Below are 8,837 nucleotides of genomic sequence, written 5' to 3' on the forward strand. Positions count from 1 at the left end.
CTGTTTGTTCATATACTTTAACCACTTATCTATTAGAGAATAGCTTCTTTTGAGGAATAAATTCTTTCAAATGGTATTTCGTTTTCTACATTCAGAAGTTCTAGTCAGTTCTCTTCTATTACTTCCTGCACTAGGGTGTTAATGTTTTTTGTCCTGTTGCGTTTTTCTGGGAGATCTATCTTCCTTAGATTGTCTCTGCACATCTTGTCTTCAAGATCATTATGTTTTGCTTATTTTCTTTTATTGTTATCTTTGCTTCTCTTCTTCTAGACTGTCCTTCACTTCTGTATATTTGCATTACCAGTCTATTGTTCTTTCTTTTATTTCTTTAGTGAGATTTGTCATTGTAAATTCCATTTTTTTCTATTCTGTCCATTATTTTTGCTGTGTAGACCATAAATTTTATTTTCAGAATTCTCATTTCTTTTTTGAACCACTTAGGAACAGTGTGTTGTGGTTCTATGTTCCATGGTGTTGGATCACTTTCCTTTGTTTTAGAGTATTAATTCATAAATGCCTGAACTCATTTACTAGATCTGGAGGCTGTATTTCCTTCTGTTGTTAATAATTTTTCTATTGACTTATCTGTTTATGTTCAAGGTCTTTGAGTTTTCTTTTTTCCTGAGAGTTTTTTTAATGTCAGTTTACCATCCTCCCTTGATTTTCCCTTATTCCTTACTTTCTGACTTTGTCCTTCGCGATAATGGTTTCCTTGGAGGATAGGACATCTTATTTTTCTCATGCTGGATATTTCATGTTTTACCAGCCAAGGTCTCTGCCACCAAGTAACTTTTGGATAGACAGAATTGGCCCCACCTAGATGTTAAGCTACTTCCCTTAGGTTTTAGTGAAGTAGTGTCCTGTCTGGCTCCTTCTGTTCCTCAGTTCAATAGCCAGGCACCAGCAGGTAAGAGAGCACTATGGGGTTGTCTACCATGGCACTGGCTGTTTGTCAAGGCCCCCAGAAGGCTTTTGTTCCTGAAGGGCTACCACTGAGCTGGCTGGCTGTCACTGCCTAAGCAAATGTCTACAGCCTGGAGCCAGGGTTTCCATGGCACTGGAAAGAGCAAAGGTGGACCTGGGTGTGAGATCATTTTGTTTTGGCAAGGCCATATGTTGGGTCCTTAGATCTGCTAGTGCAGGCCTGCTGCTAGTGGCATGGGACGTAGGTGAGGGATGCTGAGTGGACTCAGGAACAGTGAGCGTCTTTTCATGTGGTTTTTTTAAAATCTTCTTTTGGATTCTGGATGTCCTGGACCACAGAGACAGCTGAAGTTGCTTTGCTCTTGGCACATAGTTTCTATTTTGGAGAGGTTTGAGAGGTCATGGAGATCAGAGAAAACATCTAATCTGCCATTTTGTTGTTCATGTGACCCTGAAGTAACCAGAAGTTTACATAGTAATGGGAGAAGACAGCATATAAAGGGGAGCTGAAAATGGGAGGGGTGGGGAAAGAGGTACCCAGGGTAGAGGCATGTGATAGCAAAATCCCAGAGTCCAGAGGATGAGGGATGGCCAGTGTGGGGCACTTTCTGAAAAATGGAGGTTTCAGGAAAAGGGGCCCATAGGAGTGGATTCTGGAGGCAGCTATGAAGAATGAGCAATGACTGGGCTAGAGCCCTTTCCCAAAGTAGAGGTTCTGGGAAGCCCCCATGAGTAAGAGAAGGGGCCCACAAAATCCTCCTGGAGCCTCAGTTTCCTCCCCTGCAAAGTGAGGGAGTTAGACTGATGGCCTTCTGAGGTCCTTTCCAGATTTAGGTCTATGACAGTTGGAGTTTTTGATTGCATTTACATATCAATGCTATTTTCATCTTCTAAGTGGTTGTATCTAGTTAGCATAGGCCCAAAATAAAATGTAAAATAAAGAGATTCCCCCTAACAAATCTTTCTAATAATGCTATCCCACTGACTAGCTAGCAAATACAGGCATAGAGGTAGAGTTGAGGAGAAGTTTTTCAAAGGCAGGAATTATGTCTTATTCATCTTTTTAAAAAAATTTCCTGAGTCTTATACAGTGCCCTGCAGATCATCGCTCAATCAATATTTGTTAAAAATAACCATGGGTAAATGAATCAAATGACAGAAGGAAGATATAGTTCAAAGAAGCCAGTAGTAGCCAGGGAGCAAGGAGAGACTTATTCTGGAAATGAAGAGCTGATTGTCTTGACAACTGGTTGAAGGCAACAGTCCCATGACCAGTCTTGATAATTTCCTGGCTGGTATTTTAATCAGAGTTCACCCTGATTTTAATTATATGTTTTTTTTTCATTTTGTGAATTTGAATATTCTATAACTCTACCAAATGCAATTGTATCTTGCTTTTACTGAGATAGTATAATGTGAATTTTTTTGTTTTCTTTTTTCATAAATGGTTTGGAAAAATATGATTTTTAATCTTATACTACCAGAGATTAATAAAATTACCTTCCTCATTTCTGCTGTGACAGAGAGTTGTCTGAGTACATTTTGTAATTTCCTAGTTTCACTGTAAATACATGAAATGGTAGCTCTTTCAAAATCCATATTTTAAAATGCCTTACAATGTGCTATTCTGAGATGCATTACATGGTGGCCTAATGAATTTTTAGCACCTAGGTCACAAACACATTGGCAGTTATCTAAAAAATGTCATCACAAAGCATCTGTCCATCTGTTTGTTGTTAGGGTTTTTTCCAGGATGTTTTCTTGAATACATTATAGATAACCTATTTTGGGGTCTTGTTTGTAGAGAAGCATTCCCTCTGCTATCTTGGTGATTGGCCTTCTGACTACTGAGAGCAAATAAACACATACATATACATAACTTAAAATTTTTACTATAGGCAGTTTCAGCATCTCAGACTGTCACTCACAGAGGAAGGGAGAAGAGAAAGAAAGAAATTGGGTAGCCATTAAATGAGATTAATTAGATTAGCTCAAAAGTGTACAAATGTGATGCTATAAATGCTGTCATCAATACAAGGGGGTACAGTCAATACTCATACATGTAGCTCCCACAATGCAATGTTGGAGAATTGGCATGGTGACATGATGTGATATGGTAACCACCATTAATGTCACACCCTATATTCTTTATGTCATCCCTCTCACAAGGCCTGTTGACATCCTACTCTTTCTATGGGTTTCACTAAGAAGCACTGATTAGGGGTCACGAGTGGAAAAAGTTTAAGAAGCCCTGCACTAGTTCACACCAACTTACCCTCTCCTGGCAGGTACAGAATCCCAGAGGTTATGTTCGACCTCTCTTAGGATCTTGAAGTAACCCTGATTAGGGTAAATCCAAACCCCTTCCTCATCACTCTAGCTTTTGAGCCCCTACCCAATGCATTTTCTGTTTATATAATCAGCCACTCACAAGGTAACATACCCACATAGTGTGTAATATTTACACAACTAGCCACTCACAATGACACTTTCAGATCTTAAACATAATCTTGTATATAACAACAAAGCACCAGAAATAATATTATAGGTACTAATATACTAAAACAAATAAAATAATAAAAACAGATTACAATATACTTATAAACCTGTGCCACACACACCCACAAATCCACTAAATAACTATGGTGAAGAATGGGCAGATGCTTAAAGGAACCTTCAGGGAAGCACATTAGGGAGAAACACTCATGTACTTAGTGTGAGAAGTCCATAGGTGTTACACATCACACGTGTTTTTGGACTTTTTTCAAGGTATTCATCAGTTGTGCTGACTTTTTTTCTCCAATAAAATACTATTTGTCATATGGGATGGCTTTCTGGGAGGGAGAAGGGGAAAGGTACATGGGATGACTATGGTGATATAAGAAACAGCAAATATCATAAAAACTTATTTTTTTTAAAAAGGGCAGTTAGGCAGTATTAGCTTTTCATATAAATAGCTTCCAATTTGCTATTTCTGTATTATATAGATTAGTCAAGTATATTATTCACTCACTCACTTGCTATGTTGTCCAACCAGAATGACACCCACAGCAGCACAGCTCAGGTTAAAGCCAGCTGACCAAGATGCCAAAGCACCTGCCAAGGTGTTTTTCCTCTGCCCTCTACTTTTCATTCTCAAGCCACTGGTGGCAGCCCATATTTTTTTCATTAATTATTTTTTAAATAATATTTTATTTTCCCCCTAATTATAAGTTAAACATTTTTTTAAATTTTATTTAATTTATTTAATATTTTTAGTTTTCAGCATTGATTTTTCACAAGAGTTTGAATTACAAATTTTCTCCTCATTTCTACCCTCCTCCCCCCCACACACCACATATATTCTGGTTGCCCCGTTCCCTAGTCGGCCCTCCCTTCTGTCAGCCCACTTCTGCCATCCCCTTTTCCCTTACTTTCTTGTAGGGCAAGTAGCTTCCTATGCCCCATTGCCTGTTTATCTTATTTCCTAGTTGCATGAAAAAAATTTTTTTAACATCTGTTTTTAACATCTTCCCTCCCCACCCACCCTCCTTAAGAAGGACATAGGCCACATGTGTATCATTATGTAAAACCCTTCCACAATACTTATGTTGTGAAAGACCAACTATATTTTGCTACTTCCTATCCTATCTCCCTTTATTCAATTTTCTCCCTTGACCCTGTCCCTTTTTGAAAGTGTTTGTTTTTGATTACCTCCTCCCCCTATCTGCCCTCCATTGCATTGTCCCCCATTTTTTATCTCCTTCCTCCTTCTTTCCTGTGGGGTAAGATACCCAATTAAGTGTGTATGTTATTCCCTCCTCAGGTCAAATCTGATGAGAGCAAGATTCACTCATTCCCCCTCACCTGCTGACTCTTCCCTTCCTACAGAACTGCTTTTTCTTGCCACTTTTAAGTGAGGTAATTTACCCCATTCTATCTCTCCCTTTCTCCCTCTATCAATATATTCCTCTCTCTTCCCTTAATTTTATTTTTTTAGATATCATCCCTTCATATTCAACTCACCCTGTGCCCTCTGTCTGTATATATGTGTGTGTGTGTGTGTGTGTGTGCGCGCGCGCGCGCGTATATATATATATACATATATATATATATATATATATATATATATATATATATATATATGTATGTATGTATGTATGTATGTATATTCCCTTCAGCTACCCTAATACTGAGGTTTCATGAATTATACACATCATCTTTCCATGTAGGAATGTAAACAAAACACTTCAACTTTAGTAAGTCCCTTGTGATTTCTCTTTCTTGTTTACCTTTTCATGCTTCTCTTGATTCTTGTGTTTGAAAGTCAAATTTTCTATTCAGCTCTGGTCTTTTCACTGAGAAAGCTTCAAAGTCCTCTATTTTATTGAAAATCCATATTTTGCCTTGGAGCATGGTACTCAGTTTTGCTGGGAAGGTGATTCTTGGTTTTAATCCTAGCTCCATTGACCTCCGGAATATCATATTCCAAGCCCTCTAATCCCTTAATGTAGAAGCTGCTGGATCTTGTATTATCCTGATTGTGTTTCCACAATATTCAAATTGTTTCTTTCTGGCTGCTTGCAGTATTTTCTCCTTGATCTGGGAGCTCTGGAGTTTGGCAACAATATTCCTAGGAGTTTTCTTTTTGGGATCTTTTTCAGGAGGTGATCAGTGGTTTCTTTTAATTTCTATTTTACCCTGTGGCTCTAGAATATCAGGGCAGTTCTCCTTGATAATTTCTTGAAAGATGATATCCAGGCTCTGTTTTTGATCATGCCTTTCATGTAGTCCAATAATTTTTAAATTATCTCCTCTGGATCTATTTTTCAGGTCAGTGGTTTTTCCAATGAGATATTTTACATTGTCTTCTACTTTTTCATTCCTTTGGTTCCGTTTTATAGTATCTTGATTTCTCATAAAGTCACTAGCTTCCACTTACTCCAATCTAATTTTTAAGGTAGTATTTTCTTCAGTGGTCTTTTGGACCTCCTTTTCCATTTGGCTAATTCTACCTTTCAAGGCATTCTTCTCCTCATTGGCTTTTTGGAGCTCTTTTACCATTTGAGTTAATCTATTTTTTTAAGGTGTTATTTTCTTCAGTACTTTTTGGGGTCTCCTTTAGCCAGTCATTGACTTGTTTTTCATGATTTTATTGCATCACTCTCATTTTTCTTCCTAATTTTTCCTCTACTTCTCTAACTTGCTTTTCCAAATCCTTTTTGAGCTCTCCCATGGCCTGAGACCAATTCATGTTTTTCTTGGAGGCTTTTGATGTAGGCTCTTTGACTTTGTTGACTTCTTCTGGCTGTATGTTTTGGTCTTCTTTGTCACCAAAGAAAGATTCCAAAGTCTGAGTCTGAATCTGAGACCATTTTTGCTGCCTGACCATTTTCCCAGCCAACTTACTTGCCCTTGAGTTTTTTGTCAGGGTATGACTGCTTGTAGAGTATAGAGTACTTTGTCCCAAGCTTGAGGGGCTGCGCTATTGTTTTCAGAGCTATTTCTGCATAGCAAGCTCTGCCACACCAGTGCTTCTCCTCCCCCAAGAACCACCAACCCAGACTGGACTCAGATCTAAGCTGGCTCTGCACTCCCACTTAGATCTGCCACTTAATTCCTCACACCAGGTGGGCCTGGGGCTGGAAGCAACTGCAGCTGTAGCTCTGTAAGCAGCCTCAGAGCTGCATCACCTCCGCTGCCCCCAGAGTGGTGGCCTACCATGAACTCCTTTTACTCTGTCCCAGCAGCTTTTCCCACTAACCTCTGTTGTCTTTGGTGTTTGTGGGTTGAGAAGTCTGGTAACTGCCACAGCTCACTGATTCAGGGAGCTGGGACCTGTTCTGCCTGGCTCCCCATCAGTTTGGTCCAGGCGCAGCTCACATTGGACTTTGCTCTGCTCTGCTCCCAGCTCCCGCTCCCAGCTCTGTCTGATAGACTTCACCCAGCGACCATCCAGGCTGCCCTGGGCTGGAACCCTGCTTCCCTCTGCTATTTCATGGATTCTGCAGTTATAGAATTTGTTAAGAGCCATTTTTGTAGGTGTTTGGTGGGACCTGGTGGGGAGCTCATGCAAGTCCCTGCTTTCCAGCTGCCATCTTGGCTCCACTCCCAACCAAAACAATTTTTAACATTTTTTAAAGTTTTGAGTTCCAAATTGTATCCCTGCCTTCCTCCCTCCCCTCCCCACTCCCTGAGACAGTAAGCAATCTGATATAGTTTATACATATATGGCAACCCTTATGAGAGCAACCATCCCTTATGAGAGGTTTCAACCCTCTCCAGTTCCATGGAAGGGTGATAGCTGTCACTGAAACTCTTGACCAATAAATTCAATTTTCTGTCCATCAGTCAGGAATTACTCAACTGAAACCTTCTGTCACCAGGCTACATCTAACCACCATAACTCCTACAGAGCTGCTTTTTATCCCCTCCCCTCCCTGTTTTCATCTTTTCTCTTCAGGTTCCTATAACTTCAATGACTTAAATAAATGCTGCCTAACTCTCTGTCTCACCTTTCCCTTAAAAAAATCAAATGTCTTTAAATTTCCTCTGTCAAATTGAAAGTCCTTTCAAAATCATAGTAATATTCAAATGTTTATATAATTTCTTGTGTTTTGCATTTTTTTATTCCCCTTTAGTCATTAAAAAAATACATTCAAATTTGCTAACATACCATACTGCTTTACAGCTTTGAGGTCTAAATATGGTTGCCCATCTCTTGGTGGTCTTGAAACTGTATTTCTTATTTTCTCTATTTTTAGTAAATAAAAGATCCGTTTCTGCCTTGTTTTAACATTAAAAAGGTTTCACACAATTAATGAAGCATTTTACATTGCTTACATTGTTCAGAAGGAAATTTCAGTCTTTATATTTATAGCACAAATCATTTTCTGTTCAACAGTTCAAATTCTGTCTTAAAGTCATATGTTTTCCTACAAATATTAATAGTTTTTTTTAAATTAAAACAAAGTTATTTTTCTTTTTTTTGCCTCTTAATACTTATTTTTTTATTCTCACTTTTTTTTATTTAATATATTTAGTTTTCAGCATTGATTTTCACAAGAGTTTGAATTACAAATTTTCTCCCCATTTCTACCCTCCTCCCCCACTCCAAGATGGCATATATTCTGGTTGCCCTGTTCCCCAGTCAGCCCTCCCTTCTGTCACCCCACTCCACTCCCATCCCCTTTTCCCTTCCTTTCTTGTAGGGCAAGATTGATTTCTACGCCCCATTGCCTGTGTATCTTATTTTCTAGTTGCATGCAAAAACTTTTTTTTTTTGTTTTTGAACATCTGTTTTTAAAACTTTGAGTTCCAAATTCTCTCCCCTCTTCCCTTCTCACCCACCCTCCCTAAGAAGTCAAGCAATTGTAGCCCTTCTTTATCACTTCACAGAACAAAACTAGATTAAAGAAGCAAGACATAGGAGCTTAAGGAAGATAATCTTAAAGCAAGTTGATAATGTTATTTGGGAAAGATCCTATTTTCTTAGCTTCAATCTCATTTGACCCAAAGGGCGTTATGGGTATTAGCCATGCTGCTGACTGCTCTCACTCAGAATCCTTGGGGTTGCTGCTTGTCACTCACCAATGGGCTCCACTTAATGAGCTAGAACAAGCTGGGTTCTAAGGTCAGTTTAGTGGTAGGTGTGTGGTCACCTACCAAATCTCTCAATTTATTCCCCACCCACTGACTACCTCCTGCCTTCCCCTTGAGTTGGTAATCAATATCTTCTGTATACTGGTGGATCTTTATCTTAGTAAGCTGTTGAATTAGGTTAGATAAAAGGATATTAAAAAGTAAACAGACACCTATATCTCAGAAGTTGTTGTTCAACTTTCTTTTTCAAAGAGGAACAGCAACATCACTAGATGATGTCCTGATTTGCAAGTCGTCAACCTCACACTCTCTTCCAGAGTCATAGAAGTCCA

This window comes from Trichosurus vulpecula, chromosome 1 (assembly GCF_011100635.1).
Source record: "Trichosurus vulpecula isolate mTriVul1 chromosome 1, mTriVul1.pri, whole genome shotgun sequence".
Taxonomy (NCBI): Eukaryota; Metazoa; Chordata; class Mammalia; order Diprotodontia; family Phalangeridae; genus Trichosurus; species Trichosurus vulpecula.